Below are 17,932 nucleotides of genomic sequence, written 5' to 3' on the forward strand. Positions count from 1 at the left end.
ACGTTTTTTTTTTGCTAATGTTGACTAAACTCTTCAGTAAAATATAAATTAAGAAGAAAAGAAAAAACAGTAGAATACAGGGAATATTGAGGAGAGGGGAGGGCGTAGAACAAAGGAGCCAGCCTGAGCTGGAGAACTGGTCTAAAGAAAGGTGCACAGTGGGCCAGAAAAAAATGGTTCTAGATTGAGTAATCTGTTTTCCAAGCCTACTTTTCAAGCCCTACTGTCCATACCAGCTCAGCTAATCAATTTCCCAATCCCGCTCCCTCATTCCACATCTAAACACTGCTCTTGATCAGTACTGATGATGTTTTAAAAGTGGGGGAAAAACAGGGAAATTCACACAAAAAAACCCTGTTTATCTTAGATTTAAGATTGCTCTAGTGAATTTCCTTATAAGCATAATCATGAAAAAATGACAAAATCCCCAGTTAAGGCCACAATAAAATCCAGACCAACCTCAGCTCACATCAATAATCATACAAACATCCTAAATACTCATGCCTGACCTTAACTCTGACCTCAAAATTATTCAAATATCACAGTATAGGGTGAAATGCTGGCCATGTTAAAGTCAATGGGAGTTTTGGTATATACTTCAATGGGGCCAACATATTCCCCATAGACTTTACCATTATGTGTTTACCGCTAGGGAATATATCTTAATGTAGCTGTAGTTGGAGTTAAGGTTATGCATTTCAGAGTGATTGTGATTGATTCAATGTGTATTGCAGTTCATCGGTTTGTTATATGTTACAGTTGAAAAATGTTGCCTTAACTTGATTTTTGTTGATTGCATTGAAAGGAAATGCACTTGAGCAAACTTAACTCTTAACAACAATTTTTGTAAAAAGAACGAATACTACTTGTGGAGCCTTAGAGACTAACACATTTATTTGGGCATAAGCTTTCGTGGGCTAAAACCCACTTCATCGGATGCATGCAGTGGAAAATACAGTAGGAAGATCTATACACACAGAGAACATGATAAAATGGGTGTTGCCATACCAACTCTAAGGAGACTAATCAATTAAAGTGGGCTATTATCAGCAGGAATAAAAAAAACGTTTGTAGTGATAATCAGGATGGCCCATTTCAAACAGTTGACAAGAAGGTGTGAGTAACAGTAGGGGAAAAATTAGCCTGGGGAAATAGTTTTTACTTTGTGTAATGACCCATCCACTCCCAGTCTTTATTCAAACCTAATTTAATGGTGTCCAGTTTGCAAATTAATTCCAGTTCTTCTTCGAGTGATTGCTCACATCCATTCCAGTTAGGTGTGCGCGCCGCGCGTGCACGTTCGTCGGAAACTTTTTACCCTAGCAACTCCAGTGGGCCGGCAGGTCGCCCCCTGGAGTGGCGCCGCCATGGAGCCCAATATATATCCCTGCCGGCCCACCCGCTCCTCAGTTCCTTCTTACCGCCGTGTCGGTCGTTGGAACTGTGGAGCGCGGCATAGCTGTCCTCCACGTCCCTAGCTCTCCTTGTTCTCTATCGTTATCTCTAGCACTATTGTAGTTGTTAATTAGATTGTTAAGTGTAGATAGTAGTAGTTAAGTAGTTTGTAAATAGTTCTTCGCCGGGGGCTTAGCCCTTCCCGGCACCCGGCACCAGGCTCATGCCTGGTTCGCCGGGCTTCAAGCAGTGTGCGGCCTGCAAGAAGCCCATGCCTACCAGCGATCCCCACGACGCGTGCCTGAAGTGCCTGGGGGAATCGCACAGATCCGACAAGTGCCGCATCTGCAAGGCTTTTAAGCCAAGGACAAAGAAGGAGAGGGATCAAAGGCTCCGGACTCTCCTTATGGAGGCGGCACTTGACCCGGCGGCTTCGCAGGCCGTGATCTCGGCGCCGGCACCGGATCGCACCGGCACCGAGAAGACTCCCCGGCACCGACCTTCTCCGGCACCGGGGACAGAGCCTAGGCCGTCGAAGTCTATTACTCCGGCCAGGCAGACCCGACTGGAGCGCCTGGCCACAACATCGGCCGCGGCACCGTCGACTCCGGGCCCGGTGGGTCCGTCGAGTCCGGTGCCGCCAAGCTCCCCCATGACATCTGGGGTTGAGATAGTGGTGCCATCCACACCAGAGACCTTCGCCTCGGCACGGGACCTCATAGCCATGACTGAGCCCACTCAGCTGCCACCCCCGGTACCTCCGGTGCGGGTCGTGTCCAGAGGCAAGCCTATGATGTCGGCACCGTCTCGGGACTCACGTTCTCGATCCAGGTCCCGACGCCACGGTCGCTCCAGATCCCGACGCCACTCGCAGTCCCGGCACCGCTCCCCTCAGCGGTACCGGTCGCACTCGCGGCGCCGGTCAACATCAAGACGATCGCGGTCGGTCTCCAGCCGCCGATACCGGCACCGCGATTCCAGGAGCCGATCCAGACATCATTCGCCGCACCGGTCGACCTCCCGGCACCGAAGCGGCGCCCGGTACCGGTCCAGATCCCGGCACCGTGACAGAACCCGGTCCCGGTCCCGGCACCGATATGACTCCCGGCACCGGTCCCCGGCACCGAGAAGATCGTCCGTGCCGGCCCGCGCAGACCCTTACCATCCAGGGTCCGCCCCGCCATGGCCCTCTAGACAGCCGTCCGTATCTTCGCTAACGGACAGTGGGTATGCGCTGGGCACCGACCGGCAGGCGGCGCTGTTCAGCGATCCGCCACAGCAGGACCAAGGCCCGCAACAATGGGGATTCTGGACACCCTGGGCATATCATCAGGCCCAGGGCCCCCAACAGCTCCCTGCTAGGCCGGCGACTGCGGAGCGCAGGGCACCTGAAGCCTCGTTGTCTCGCCCCCCTCCCTCCCCGGATGGGGAGGAAGGGTCCAAGCATCAAGACTCCGCTTTGGCTCCTGAGGTAGAGGCGAGGGCCGAAGGAGACCCGCCGTTAGACACTCTCTTGCCGGGGGTCTCCTCATCCTCCTCCCCGGATGAAGCGGTGGCTGGGACCTCCTCCAACAGCCCCCCCCCGCTGGACCTCAGGGCGCACCAGGACCTCCTCAGGCGAGTAGCTCAAAATCTGAGTCTGCAAGCCGAGGAGGTCTCGGAGATAGAGGATCCAATTGTGACCATCCTCTCAGCAGACGCTCCCACCAGAGTCGCCCTGCCGTTCGTACGAACCATCCAGGCCAACGCCAACACCATCTGGCAGTCTCCGGCCTCCATTCTTCCCACTGCGAAGGGCGTCGAGAGGAAGTACATGGCCCCTTCTAAGGGCTACGAGTACCTCCACGTGCACCCGACTCCGTGTTCCCTGGTGGTCCAATCGGTAAACGATAAAGAGCGTCACGGCCAGGAGGCTCCAGCCCCCAAATCCAGGGAGGCCAGGCGGATGGACCTCCTCGGCCGTAAGGTGTACTCGGCTGGGGCGCTGCAGCTCAGGGTCTCCAACCAGCAGGCCCTGCTGAGCAGATACGCCTTCAACTCCTGGGTGGCAGCAGATAAATTCAAGGAGCTGCTGCCACAAGATGCTCGCCAAGAGTTTACGGCCATCTTGGAGGAAGGCAAGAAGGTCGCACGCACGTCCTTGCAAGCCTCTTTGGACGCTGCGGACTCGGCTGCCCGTACCCTCGCGTCGGGAGTAACAATGCGTCGCCTCTCCTGGCTGCAGGTTTCTGGCCTTCCGCCAGAGCTCCAGCACACTATACAGGACCTTCCTTTCGAAGGCCAAGGCTTATTCTCGGACAAGACAGACCCCAGACTCAAGAGTCTGAAAGACAACCGAGTTATCATGCGGTCACTCGGGATGCACACACCAGTGACGCAACGCAGACCCTTCCGGCCGCAGCAACAACAACAACAGCGCAGGCCGTATTCCCAGTTCCGCCAGCGGCAGGACCTTAACAGGCGCCGCGGCAGGAACGGAAGGCGCAGGCACTCGGGGAACCAAGGGGGGCAGAACCAAGGCTCCTCTAAGCCCCCGCCTGGACCTAAGCCTTCATTTTGAAGGTGCGCCCGAGGGCGCAGTAACAGTTTCCCCAATGGATCCTTCCCCCCCGTTTTCCAACCGCCTTTCGTTTTTCCTCCCAGCGTGGTCCCTAATAACATCAGACCGCTGGGTCTTACGCACGGTGCAGTCGGGATACCGCCTGCAGTTTGTTTCATTTCCTCCTCCCCGCCCCCCTTCCTCGTCCCTCTTCAGGGACCCCTCTCACGAGCAATTCCTTCGGCAGGAGGTGCAGACGCTCCTCGGCAAAGGAGCTATAGAGGCGGTGCCGGAGAACGAGAAAGGCAAGGGGTTTTATTCCCGCTACTTCCTGATCCCCAAGGCCAAGGGGGGCCTCAGGCCTATCCTCGACCTGCGAGAGCTCAACAAGTACCTGGTGAAGTTGAAGTTCCGCATGGTATCCTTGGGGACCATTATCCCATCCCTGGATCCGGGAGACTGGTACGCCGCCCTCGACATGCAGGACGCGTATTTTCACATTGCCATCTGGCCACGTCACAGACGTTTCCTTCGCTTCGTTGTGGGGTCTCTTCATTATCAATTTGCAGTCCTCCCATTTGGCTTGTCCACGGCCCCGAGGGTGTTTACGAAATGCATGGCAGTTGTGGTGGCGCAGCTTCGGCGCAGTCGTATCCACGTGTTTCCGTATCTGGACGATTGGTTGATTCGGGGCACGTCGGAACAACAAGTCTGCAGCCATGTCCGCGTGATCACCGACATGTTCGCCACTCTGGGCCTCTTGGTAAACACAGACAAGTCCACCCTGGTTCCCACACAAAGGGTGGAATTCATCGGGGCCGTCCTGGACGCCACTGTAGGCAGGGCCTTGCTGCCATTGCAGCGGTTCCAGGCCTTGTCGGCGATCGTGCAACGGCTGCGGACAGCCCCCTTAACGTCAGTGAGGACATGTCTAACCCTGTTAGGCCACATGGCGGCTTGTACTTTTGTGACCGATTACGCTCGGCTCCGCATGAGGCCTCTCCAGTTGTGGCTCATCAGTCATTACAGGCCGACAAGACAGCCGCTAGATATGTTAATCACAATCCCCCAGAGGGTCTTAGATTCTCTCGGCTGGTGGCTAGACCAGGCAGTGTTATGTGCGGGTCTCCCCTTCCACCCATCTCAGCCCTCGGTGTCCCTAACAACGGATGCCTCAGATCTCGGCTGGGGGGCCCACCTAGGGACCCTGAGGACGCAGGGCCTGTGGTCCCAGGAGGAGGTGGGGCTACACATCAACATGCGGGAGTTGAGAGCGGTCCGTCTTGCTTGTCAAACGTTCTGTCATCAGCTTCAGGGTCGCTGTGTCGCGGTGTTCACCGACAACACGACGACCATGTATTATATCAACAAGCAGGGCGGCACCAGATCCTCCTCCCTGTGCCACGAGGCGATACGACTCTGGGACTTTTGTGTAGCCCACTCCATTCACCTCATGGCTTCCTTCCTCCCCGGAGTACGGAACACGCTGGCGGATCGATTGAGCAGATCCTTCCTGTCCCACGAGTGGTCCCTTCGCCCAGACGTCGCCCTCTCCATCTTCCGGAGGTGGGGTTATCCCCGTGTGGACCTCTTCGCGTCCAAGGGAAACAGGAAGTGCCAAGCGTTCTGCTCCTTTCAGGGCAGGGAGCCCGGGTCGATAGCGGATGCCTTCCTCATCCAGTGGTCGACCCACCTGTACTATGCGTTTCCCCCGTTCCCTTTGGTCCACAGGGTCCTTCTGAAGGTGCGCAGGGACAGGGCTCACGTGATCATGGTAGCCCCGGCATGGCCCAGACAGCACTGGTACTCCATGCTGCTGGACCTGACCATAGCCGACCCAGTTCCCCTGCCCCTTCATCCGGACCTGATTACCCAGGAGCACGGGACCCTCTGTCACCCGGACCTGCAGTCGCTGCACCTAGTGGCGTGGCTCCTGCGTGGCTGACTGGCTCTGAGCTGCGCTGTTCCACGCCGGTGAGGGAGGTGCTCTTGGGCAGCAGGAAGCCGTCCACAAGAGCGACATATTTGGCCAAATGGAAGCGCTTCTTCTGTTGGTGCGTGGAGAGAAATCTCCGCCCTATTGGAGTTTCGGTAGCCGACATCTTAGACTACATTTGGTCCCTCAAAGGGCAAGGTCTGGCCATATCGTCGTTGCGAGTCCACCTAGCAGCTATCTCCACCTTTCACCCGGGTGCGGATGGTCGCTCTGTTTTTTCTCACCCGACGGTGTCTAGATTCCTTAAGGGGCTGGAACGTTTATACCCTAACGTCCGTCCCCCTGCTCCAACCTGGGATCTTAACCTGGTGTTGTCCCGGCTCATGGGGCCCCCCTTTGAGCCGTTAGCTACTTGCTCCCTGCTTTACCTCTCTTGGAAGACGGCCTTTCTAGTAGCTATCACCTCAGCTAGACGGGTGTCGGAACTCCGGGCTCTTGTGGTAGACCCCCCATATACGGTCTTCCACAAGGACAAGGTGCAGCTGAGACCACACCCTGCTTTTCTCCCCAAGGTGGTCTCAGCCTTCCACGTCAACCAAGATATATTCCTCCCGGTTTTTTTCCCGAAACCTCACTCCTCAGGCAGAGAGCAGCAGCTCCACTCGCTTGATGTCCGTAGGGCTCTCGCGTTCTACGTGGAGAGGACCAAGCCCTTCCGCAAATCCCCCCAGCTTTTCGTGGCAGTAGCGGACCGCATGAAAGGGCTTCCTATCTCCTCCCAGAGGTTGTCCTCTTGGGTAACGTCCTGCATCAGGACCTGCTATGACTTGGCCCATGTCCCTACGGGCCGTGTGACTGCGCATTCTACCAGGGCGCAGGCGTCGTCGCTGGCTTTCCTCGCCCGTGTGCCCATCCAGGAAATCTGTCGGGCAGCGACCTGGTCATCGGTCCACACCTTTGCTTCCCACTACGCCCTGGTCCAGCAGTTAAGAGAGGATGCGGCCTTCGGATCTGCAGTGCTCCATGCCGCTACTTCTCACTCCGACCCCACCGCCTAGGTATGGCTTGGGATTCACCTAACTGGAATGGATGTGAGCAATCACTCGAAGAAGAAAAGACGGTTACTCACCTTTGTAACTGTTGTTCTTCGAGATGTGTTGCTCACATCCATTCCACACCCGCCCTCCTTTCCCACTGTCGGAGTAGCCGGCAAGAAGGAACCGAGGAGCGGGTGGGCCGGCAGGGATATATATTGGGCGCCATGGCGGCGCCACTCCAGGGGGCGACCTGCCGGCCCACTGGAGTTGCTAGGGTAAAAAGTTTCCGACGAACGTGCACGCGCGGCGCGCACACCTAACTGGAATGGATGTGAGCAACACATCTCGAAGAACAACAGTTACAAAGGTGAGTAACCGTCTTTTCTTCAGTTTCTTGTTAGTCTGTTTTTGAAGTTTTGTTGAGTAATTGCAACTTTTAGGTCTGTAACTGAGTGACCAGGGTGGTTGAAGTGTTCTCCGACTGGTTTTTGAATGTTATAATTCTTGACGTCTGATTTGTGTCCATTTATTTTTTTTGCGTAGAGACTGTTCGGGTTGGCCAATGTACATGGCAGAGGGGCATTGCTGGAACATGATGGTATATATCACATTGGTAGATGTGCAGGTGAACAAGCCTCTGATGGTGTGGCTGATGTGATTAGGTCCTATGATGGTGTCCCTTGAATAGATATGTGGACAGAGTTGGCAATGGGCTTTGTTGCAAGGATAGTTTCCTGGGTTCCTGTTTTTGTTGTGTGGTTGCTGGTGAGTATTTGCTTCAGGTTGTCTGTAAGCGAGGACTGGCCTGCCTCCCCAGGGCTTCTTTTCCATGGGTCCAGATGATGAAGATGTCATCAGCGTAGTGCTTCCTCAGCTTTCATCCCCTAACACTCCTACTCTACTTGCGCTGTGGCAGGGTGCTGCTGTAAACACACCTAATCAACCCTTACCATGCCAGCCCCAATCAAGGTAGATAGATTGGGGCTGGCTGAAAACTCTTATGTCTGCCTGGCAATTGGCAACACCTACCAGCCTGATAGGCAGGAGCTACAAAGGCTGAGAAGGAGGGAGACAGCCAGAGAGAGAGAGAGGTCAGTCTGGGAGGGAGGTAGAAACTCTCTGGCTGGTTATTGACCTAGCCCGCGGTAGGCGAGAAACTTGTAAGGATTGTATATAGTTGGATACTGGTGGTGGGAAAACGCTTAAAGAATAACGGACAAAGGTGTTGCACAGAGCTGAAGTCTCCCTGGACTTATTTGGGAGGGCAACCGGACCTTGAAGAAGGGGGGCCAGCTGTGCATCCCATGATACCTCCTTATTAGACTATGACTTAAAAATTCTACAACAGAAGGAAGAAACCATATATAATTTTGACCTATTCCATACCAGATCTGTGGTATTAACTATGTTTGGGACATCATCATTTTTAAAAAGCAGAGCTATCTTAACAGTTGATGCAATGAATTTAAAAAACTAAATAATTTACTGTACCCTTGAAATTGTAAGTATATACTTTCTCTGTATTTGAGTTTGATAAAATTAGGTAATATAGTACAGCTGCTCAAATTTTAAAAACTCCTAATTTGGGGGGAAAAAATTGTCAAACTTTTGAAGGAAAGACATAAAAAAAAAATTGTGAAAACTATTCCATTTTTGACCCACTCTGTAAAACAGGAATATCTCTCTATTTTTAATGTATTATTCTGAATAAACAGTGTTCTCCTTCACAAAATCACATGCTTACTGCACATGCTACGTAAAGCCTGCATAACTAGTTAAGCAGCTCTTACTGTGGCTCTATCTTAAAACAGAGGTATAGTTGTCACACTGGGAGTTATAAAGTTTAGTGAGTTGTTTTGACTTTGCTGTGTACCAAATACCTGAAATAAAGACAACCTACAGTAGACACTCTTAAGGACAGCTGCAGAGCAGAGTGAAACTGAAGTGGTCATATGATGGGAAATGAATACAACAAATCTATATTCGTGCTAACACAGATAATATTAGGAACACCAGCTGTTCTTGGTCACAATGATTGTTCTATCTATATTTAACTGAACTTTTTTCAAATTCCATTCAACAAGAAAATAGTAGTTTTGCTATTTACACTATGTTTACAATTTTTCTTCTGATTTTTCTCTGTAGGGCCTGATTCTCATTTATTCTACTAGGGCTCTTTATTATTGTTCTAATACTGAGAGGGAGGCAAGGAGACTCTCGTCACAATCCCAGCCCTTCTGTAGCTTGAGCACCTGGACAGACTAGTACCGGTGCACAGTTTTACCAAACCCAAGTGTTCAAAAAATCATACCTCACGACCACCCCAAATCATGATTGGCTTACAAGTGATGAAATGTTAAAAAGGGGCGAGGGGAAGGATTGCCTTCTGATTTAAAGCCTTAAAGGGTTCATGTTTTCAAGCCTTTCTTTAAAATGGGGAGGGCTAGAAACTGCCTTTTTTTTTTTTAAATGAAAACTGAGATTCTTGAATAATGACATGACTCCAAGAGCTGGGACTTTAAGAAAAGGAACACTGTGTGAATTGGCAATGTTAACTGCTAGTAACCAGAAAAAGGGAGAGAACCATCTACTTTCACTCCAGCCAAAATAGCTGAGCTGGTTTGGTGAGCTTCCCATGCTGTTCCCTGTTAAAGCATGTAATTCTCTTGGAGATGTTGGGCTCAGTACTGACCTGTTCCTTAGTGGTGTAAAAGTCCTTAAACCATTTAGATCTGGCAGAGGTTGTCATCAGTTGCAAAGAATTGCTGGAATGGGCCTTTGTTGCCCATACAAGGGTTAGATTAGAGGACCCTTGTGGTCCCTTCTAACCTTCTGATTCTATACCCGCTGGATTGGCGGGCAGCGATCGATCCACCGGGGATCCATTTATCGCATCTAGTATAGATGCAATAAATTGACTGCTGAATGCTCTTGCTTCAACTTTGGTACTCCACCAGAACGAGGAGTGTAAGTGGACTCGACGGGAAAGTGTCCGCTGTCAACTTACTGCAGTGAAGACAGCGCAGTAAGTAGATCTAAGTATATTGATTTCAGGTACGTTATTCACATAGCTGAAGTTGCGTATCTTAGATCGACCCTATGCGGTAGTGTAGATAAGCCCTTATAAGAGCTGGAACAAAGATGTAGTGTGTACACTGATAATTAGGTCCATGTAAGCTGCTTTACAACGACCTAACTAATGTAGACCAACCCTAAAATAACATGTATGATGAAAGGTAAGAAAGCATATGCTTGATTTAATAATTTTAATGGGATTACCTGACCTTTAATAAGTGAGCAGTAACATAAGAAAGTGTAGTTACAGCAGAATACACTCTCACCATGAGTATAGCAAAGCCAAAGGTCTGTAACCACTCACTCTATATAGCGTTTCCTATATTTCTTATGTCTTAACTGTAGGATTAGCCTGGGTGATCGGCACCCAGGTTAGCCTAGCCTGGGGTGAGCTGTAACATTGCAATGCCATACCTGAATTACTCTGGCCTCACTGGTGCTGTACTTCCACATGTCTCTAGAAGTTCTGGGTGGAATATCCCATGGTTCTAGGTGCTGCAATAAACTGAGCCGCTCTGAGTCTTCCTCATTTAATTGTAGGAGAACTTTTTTGTCCTTCTAGGCACAAGGAAGGAACTGTGGAAAGGCACTGGAAGACTATTAGCTTTTGAGTGATTTAGCCTGTGTCATCACTGCAAAGTGGGTGGGTTATCAGCCCAAGTGACCATGAAAGCTAGACTCTAACCCCTTTGCTCAGCTGAGCCAGCTGGCATGGCTTCAAAGTACCACTAAACTTAGATGAGAGAATTCTGTGTGTGGATGGGAGTGGAGGCGGGGGTTAAGGGCATCATCATGGAAAGAGCTCAGGCTAACTGTCCAGTAAAGACATACCCAGTGTATCCATTCTATCTGAAACTTGTCTTCACAACCCCCCCCCCTTTTTTTAACCTTAATATATTTGTAATGGCTGATATGGACATTCCCCAGTTTTATTCCAGGCTGTAGTTGTTTGTTCTTTACCCTAGGTTGATCCTAGCTATGGTTAAGGTTGCCTAAATGTTTTTATCATCATCCTTTTTTGGACAAAGTGCTTTCATCTTTACTGATTAAAATTTTTCTGCAGGGATAAATGCCCAAAGGTGTATTTATGCACATAGTGAATGTATACATCTCCTGAAGTGTATGTTGAATGAGGTAGGACTCCATTCTACATAAAAAAAGTGTATAGACACTCTCAATAGAGAAGCATAAAGGGGCCCGGTTGAGGAATGGCTTGGTATATGGCAGCACAGGTATCTTTCACCCTGGCTGGTAGGCTCAATCCATAGATTAATACGGGTCTAGTAATTGTTTTCATACTGTTGTGTAGCCATTGCCCATGTCTTAGCTATAATACAGTAAATGAATAGTTAGTGAGCTAACATTACTGTAATGTTGGTTTATGTATTTAGTATGGGGGTTTTTTGGTCCTGATTTTCTCTCACTGCTCTAGTACATAACAGTGACTGTCCCCTAATGAACAGAGATGCCAACTTCTCCTTCTGGACACTACCCTTGCCACTCGTTGAGTCAGCCAGAGGAGGGCATTGGAGAATGACATGCAATTCTCACTCCCCCGCTGGCTGACTGTACTGCCTGTACCATGTTATCACTTCCTGTCATCTCAAGGAGCTTGGAACAGAGTTTATAATGCCTGATGACATCTTGACCTTCTACGTGGAAGGAGGAAAAATCAAATCAGTGGTCACTTTTTTACAATTTTAATATTGTTTTGCTGTGCTGTGTACTACAGTACAATGTACATTGGCCAAACCGGACAGTCTCTACGTAAAAGAATAAATGGACACAAATCAGACGTAAAGAATTATAACATTTCAAAAACCAGTTGGAGAACACTTGAATCTCCCTGGCCACTTGATTACAGATCTAAAAGTCGCAATATTACAACAAAAAAAACTTCAAAAACAGACTTCAACAAGAGACTGCTGAATTGGAATTAATTTGCAAATTGCACACTATCAGACTCGGCTTGAATAAAGACTGGAAGTGGATGGACAAAGTAAAACTATTTCCCCATGCTTATTCCCTCCCTCCCCCCACACACAGTTCCTTACATCTCCTTGTCAGTTGCTAGATATGGGCCATTTTCATTACCACTACCAACAGTTCTTTTTCTCTCCTGCTGATAATAGCTCACCTTGACTGATCACTCTCGTTATAGTGTGTATGGTAACACCCATTGTTTCATGTTCTCTGTGTGTACATATATATCTTCCTGCTGCACTTTCCACTACATGCATCCGATGAAGTGGGCTTTAGCCCACAAAAGCTTATGCTCAAATAAATGTGTTAGTCTCTAAGGTGTCACAAGTACTCCTGTTCTTCTTACTACAGTAAAGTAACTGAATTGGCAGTTTTAAAGGACCAGAACTTCTGTGTCTATAACATTCTGTAGAGATGCTATTTTATTTGTATCATACATTTTTTTTAAACTATACACCACATATAACATCTCCCTTCCATGTGAAAACAGGTGGTTGACAGCTAGCCCAACAAGTAGTTTAGATTAGATATTCAAAAGAGCAAAGTGGCTTAGGAGCACAAATCCCTCTGACTTTTAATATGTGTTGTGCAGTCTTAAGTGATTTAGGGTCTTCTGAAAATACCACCCCTTGATATTGTGGACACTGGGGGCCAGATGTAGCCCAGATAAAGCCAGGTGCTGGAGATCCCCAGGCAGAAGGCCATCAGGGTGAGTTTGTGGAGCTGAAGTGTACCTAGACTCCAACGGGTCAATTCAGCCTGAAATGTGGCAGTGTTAGCTGAGAAGAGGGTGTGCCCAAGACAACTGGGGGAGCCGCACCTTCATCACAACGTCTTAGCGACCACTGCCAATGTGGTTACTATGAAGCTTCGGTAGCAATCCATAGCTTACCCCCCAGGCTCTGATGGAAAATCTTAACCAAGCGTGACAATAAACACCTTCAGGGTTAATCCCCACCCCATGGGGCCAGGCTTGCACAAAGAGAATCTGACCATGTGTGTTACATTGGACAGAAGCCCTATCTGAACACAGCAAGCAGGGAGTAAACTCTTTGCTCACCTCTATGTATAGACCCAGTAGCTAAAGAACTAGATTGTACAACCTGTGGGACTTAAACCTTTAAGAGAGAAACTGTCTTGATGAATAGTTTTTTTTAATTGTTGGATCGGGTGTTATCTGTTTAATAGGTTTAGACTGGATTTTATGATTTTCCTGGCTATGAATTTTATATTGATGATAATTAGCACCTCAACACTATGTTCAAAGAGCTTTGGAAATATTAACTGTTGGTGGCACGGGACCCATGACTACCCTATTTGCCATTACCAAATCGTAGTAGTAAAGACTACATTCAGTAAAGATAAAAGTCCATCACAAATAGTAAATATACATAACAGAAGAGAATATAATGCTGCATTTTATACTTTTAGTTATGCTAATAAATAAAACATACAAAATATATATCCTTAAATGTATTTGAATGCCTCCTAAGGCCAGATCCTACAGATTCATGTAGGTGGATCTCTCTGCGTCCGCAGAGCCCCACTGATCTGATCTGCAAGACCAGGTCCCAAACATGTTGTCTATAGTAGCAGTATTACTAACCCAAGCATCTTGAGATACATGACTTAAAAAAAAAATGGATTTATTTTTGTTTGCTTTCTGGTTTTTGAGCCATCGGTGTAATCTTTGACCCTGCTTTCCTTTGCAATCATGAGGGCTAGAAACTTACTTTAAAAAGAGAGAGAACAGAGACTCTTACATAATCACCTGTCTATGTGAGGTGGGGCTTTAAGATACAGCTCATGAGAACTGGCAACTCTGTGTAGCTAATAAACCTATGAAGACATGGTCCCCTATCAATGCTCCTTAAATATTATTGGACTCTGGACTTTTGTAGTAAATGTGCAAAGCCTTCCATCATCTTCCCCCTCCCTCAACCCTTTCATTTTAAAGGTTATTGCCACAATAGAAACCATACTTTAAAAAGAAAATTTTATCAGTTACTTATAGATTAGAACATTAAAGCTGAAATCATTTTATAAAAACATTACTTTTTGCATGTCATTCTCTTTGGATTAGGGTCCAATCTAGCACCTCTTATTCATCCAGAACTCCCACTGCAGCAAAACACTACAGGGAAATATTTAAAACTAAACAAAACAAAATTTTAATCACTTTATCTTAATTTCATGAAACTATTTCAACAAATATTGTGTTTTGTTAAACTTTTCATAAACAGAACCTAAATTTGGGGCCTAAATTACCTTTAAGTAAATTAATTGCTAAATGTAATATTCTGTACTTAATAAATTCTACTATGCCTAGGCAGAGAAGGGGAATGGACTTCCTGTTGAAGTCCATGGATATTGCCATTAACTTCAGTGTGAGTACGATCAGATATAGAGATACAATATCTCAATTTCTGCAATAGTTATTTATCTTGTAATACTTACATTGAAGGATGCAAAAGTTTCCCACTTTATTTTGGGCAAGGAAAATCTACATTTCAAGATGTAATGAAGGTACAGAGGATCATCTTTTTTTTGTGACCTCTAGGATAAAATTGCAAAGGTGGAACATCATGCATTAGTGTGAGGAAACACCTAACCAGAGTGGGTAAGCTAAGGACAGTGTGTCAGTTGTGAATTTATTTCTCTTGGTTTCAAAAGAACAAAATCCACATTGTAGATTATTGGCAGCTAAATGAAATTTTGTGAAGCACAGCTAGTTTTTGCAGTGTTTGAAAACACATCCAAGTCAAGACCTGCAAATATTTGCTGGGAAGATATGGTAGGATTTCCATTACTAGCAAAATAGCTGGGAGATAAACTTTTTTGGAAAAAAGGTAGCGGGAATGAAAAAAGAAGATTGCTGGACTGAGACTTTGTTGTACCTTATATTGAATATTAACAGCCAAATTATATTGTGTAACGAAACTTATAATAGTATTTTCACCATATGCTCCAGATAGTGTTTCCCTGTAATTGAAAGAAATGGAGATAGTCTTCTCTGGTATTCTTCTGTGACTCTACATGGCCTTAGGATGAACATAACAGCATGTAACAAAATGTCAAGGAAAATGGATAGGCAAATGACCATTGAAATAGTAACCTCAAAGTCCTGCACTATAATATCAATGGATGTGCATCAAGTAATCTTTCACTTTGAAGGCTCTTAGGGTGAGAATATATCAAATTTAGCCTGGACACTCTATGGAAATTTGGAGGTTTGCCCACATTTCTGTGGTGTTATGTTTGAAAATACACCCCTTAGCTTCTATTTCTGCTTCATAAAGCAAAGTAATTTGTCATCCTTTATTAATACAAAATTTAATTGTGACACTTTTGCATTCAATTAGTTTCCAAACTAGAATAAAGGAGAAGAGTCCTATTTTGCTTGCAAGTGACTATTCCTTTTTTTTTTTTCCCACATCAACTGATAACTATTTTACTTTTCTGTGCACATAAAAATGAAGCCATTTACTAGAAGGACCTTGGAGACTGTTTTAACAAAATATAATGGCACATTCAAAGACTGAATTGCTACAAATAGTAATGGGTATGTACACAAATCTTCCAAGGTTTTACAGTACTCAGGCTTATCAGTTTTAATCCTGTAACACGTAGATTATTCTTAAAATGTTGATTTTTAGACTTTGTTTACAGCTTTCAATCTTTTTTAATAAAACCATATCTTACATAAACACTGTTAACTTACAAAATATAAGGCAGAGGACTAACAAAGAGGAACACATCAGATCAACTGGATCACTCACAAAGCCCTGGTTTACACACATTTTTATTGTAACCATTTAACTATTTTAGATAAGGATGTGGGTTATTTTAACAATAATAGCTAAATTATACAGGAATAAGATATATTGCTATCTGCACCTGTATATGCTAAATTTTTCACACTGGAAGGTTGTACAGCTTTAACTATACTGGTTTCAAACCGATATAGTGAAAGTGGCACAAAAACTGTGTGTAGACAAATGCTAAGGGTTATTTCAACTTGGGGTCTCTAACTTGGCCAGGGTTAATCCCCACCCCATAGGGGTCAGGCTCACTTGGGAGAAAGATCAGGGGCTCAAAAGTTAGAAGAAGGAGAGCCCACTGAGGAGGGATGGGATGGGCAGGAGGAAGGGAATGTGATGGCATAGAAGGGATGACACTTAACTTTTGCTGAAGTAGTTTTAAAATATTAAGTGTTGGGTACTGAATGCCCTATATCAAAAGGGAATTCAGTCTATAAATTTACTTTTTTGTTTTAGAGCCCATTAAGACTAGACTACACCTGACACTCCACTCAATGTTGTCATGTTACTTACCACAGGTCACCATAGGACCCTGCATTTTTTTTTTTGAGTATTTTGAGTGGGGTTTAAAAAAATCAATTTTATAATCTCAATACTAGAAAATAACAAATGCAATAAATATATGCAAAAATAAACTTCTCTTGATTTCCCTTCCTATCCTAACCACTCTCCAATAGGCTGGTTTCACCCTCCAGTAACATTCTGTGGCACCCTTAGGTACAGCATAATGTATGAGTGGGCTTCCAAAAAATAAACTTTTCAGGACCTAAAAAGGGAAGACATTAATCTCCAGTTGTTTAAAAGGATAACCTGTCAGGTTAAAAATAATATATTTTTACAAAAACAAATTTCCTTGCCTGTGATAGCAATATCATCTTAAGATTCAGCCCTGCAACTCACCTTGCTCCTGCTGCCCTGCAGAACAACACTGAACTCAGAGGGGTGGGGTGCAGGTGCCGCAGTGTAACTATGAGCAGTGAACTATCCAATCAGGCTCATCCAGTTCAGTCTTGTTTCTATTCAATTTCTATGCATTAGCAGATTGTTGCGGTGTTTGATATGTATAATTTGTTACGGATGTTTATTTTAAAAAAATTTCCACAGAATTTTTTAAAATTACATGGAAATATTACTACTAGTCTCAAGTATTGCAAAAGATCATAATTTTATAAAATTTTGGACCAACTTTTATCTAATGGAATCCCTCTTGACACAATGCTAAACTCTGAAATGTTTTGAAACCCAAAGCCCTAATCCTGCAGCGAGCGTCACTGATTTATTTATTTAGCATTTGCATATTCACAGAGTCAAGCAATAGCGTTCTTAGAGGCCAAATGGAGCTCTCGGAAACCATCATTGAATTTGGTTAGTGGGCATTCCTCAACAATGTGCATCATTTGATCTGCATCACAGCTACAGTGTGGATTGTCTCAAAGACCCCAATGGTGTTGATTGGCTGCACAAAATCCTTGCCCAGTTTGGAATCAGTTAAGAAGGACCCATTGATGATATGGCAGGTCAAAGCTGGAAGGTGAGCAGTAGGGTCTATGATGAAGAACTGATTGGTGGTTGGTGTTAAGCACCAGTCTTCCCACCACAGGGACTCTGCTGTCACATCCTTTAATGGCAACCTCAACCACCATGGTGTTGCAATGAAAGACGTGTAGCTGGTGGGTTAAAAAGGTCATTGAACATACATTCTCAAGCAGCTCGCCAGTTGCAATCTCTCCTGATGTAAGGGGGAGCAATGTGCCTCAGAACTGGAAGTCATGGAAGATGAGTTGGTTGGAGAGTTGTGATAATGCACCTTGTTGAGTTGAGCTGCACATCAACAAGCTTGGTGTGTCAACTGACCCCATACTGGTGTACAGTACTCCGCTACTAAATACCAGATGGCAAGGGCTGAGGTCCTCAGTGTTGGAGCACTTGCTCCCCATAAAGAAGCAGACAGTTTGCTGAGAAGGCTGTTGCATGTCTTGACCTTTGCAGCTATCTTGCTCAAGTGGCTTCTGTATGACAGCATTCGGTTGAGGGTCATCAGTCAAGAGTAAGTGAGCTCCATGCAGGGTCATGAGTCCAGTCATATAGAGCTTACTGCTGGATTGGGACTCCAAGTTGAAGTAATTTTAAACACTGTTACAGCTAA

The sequence above is a fragment of the Gopherus flavomarginatus genome, chromosome 3 (genome assembly GCF_025201925.1).
Source record: "Gopherus flavomarginatus isolate rGopFla2 chromosome 3, rGopFla2.mat.asm, whole genome shotgun sequence".
In the NCBI taxonomy this organism is placed as follows: Eukaryota; Metazoa; Chordata; order Testudines; family Testudinidae; genus Gopherus; species Gopherus flavomarginatus.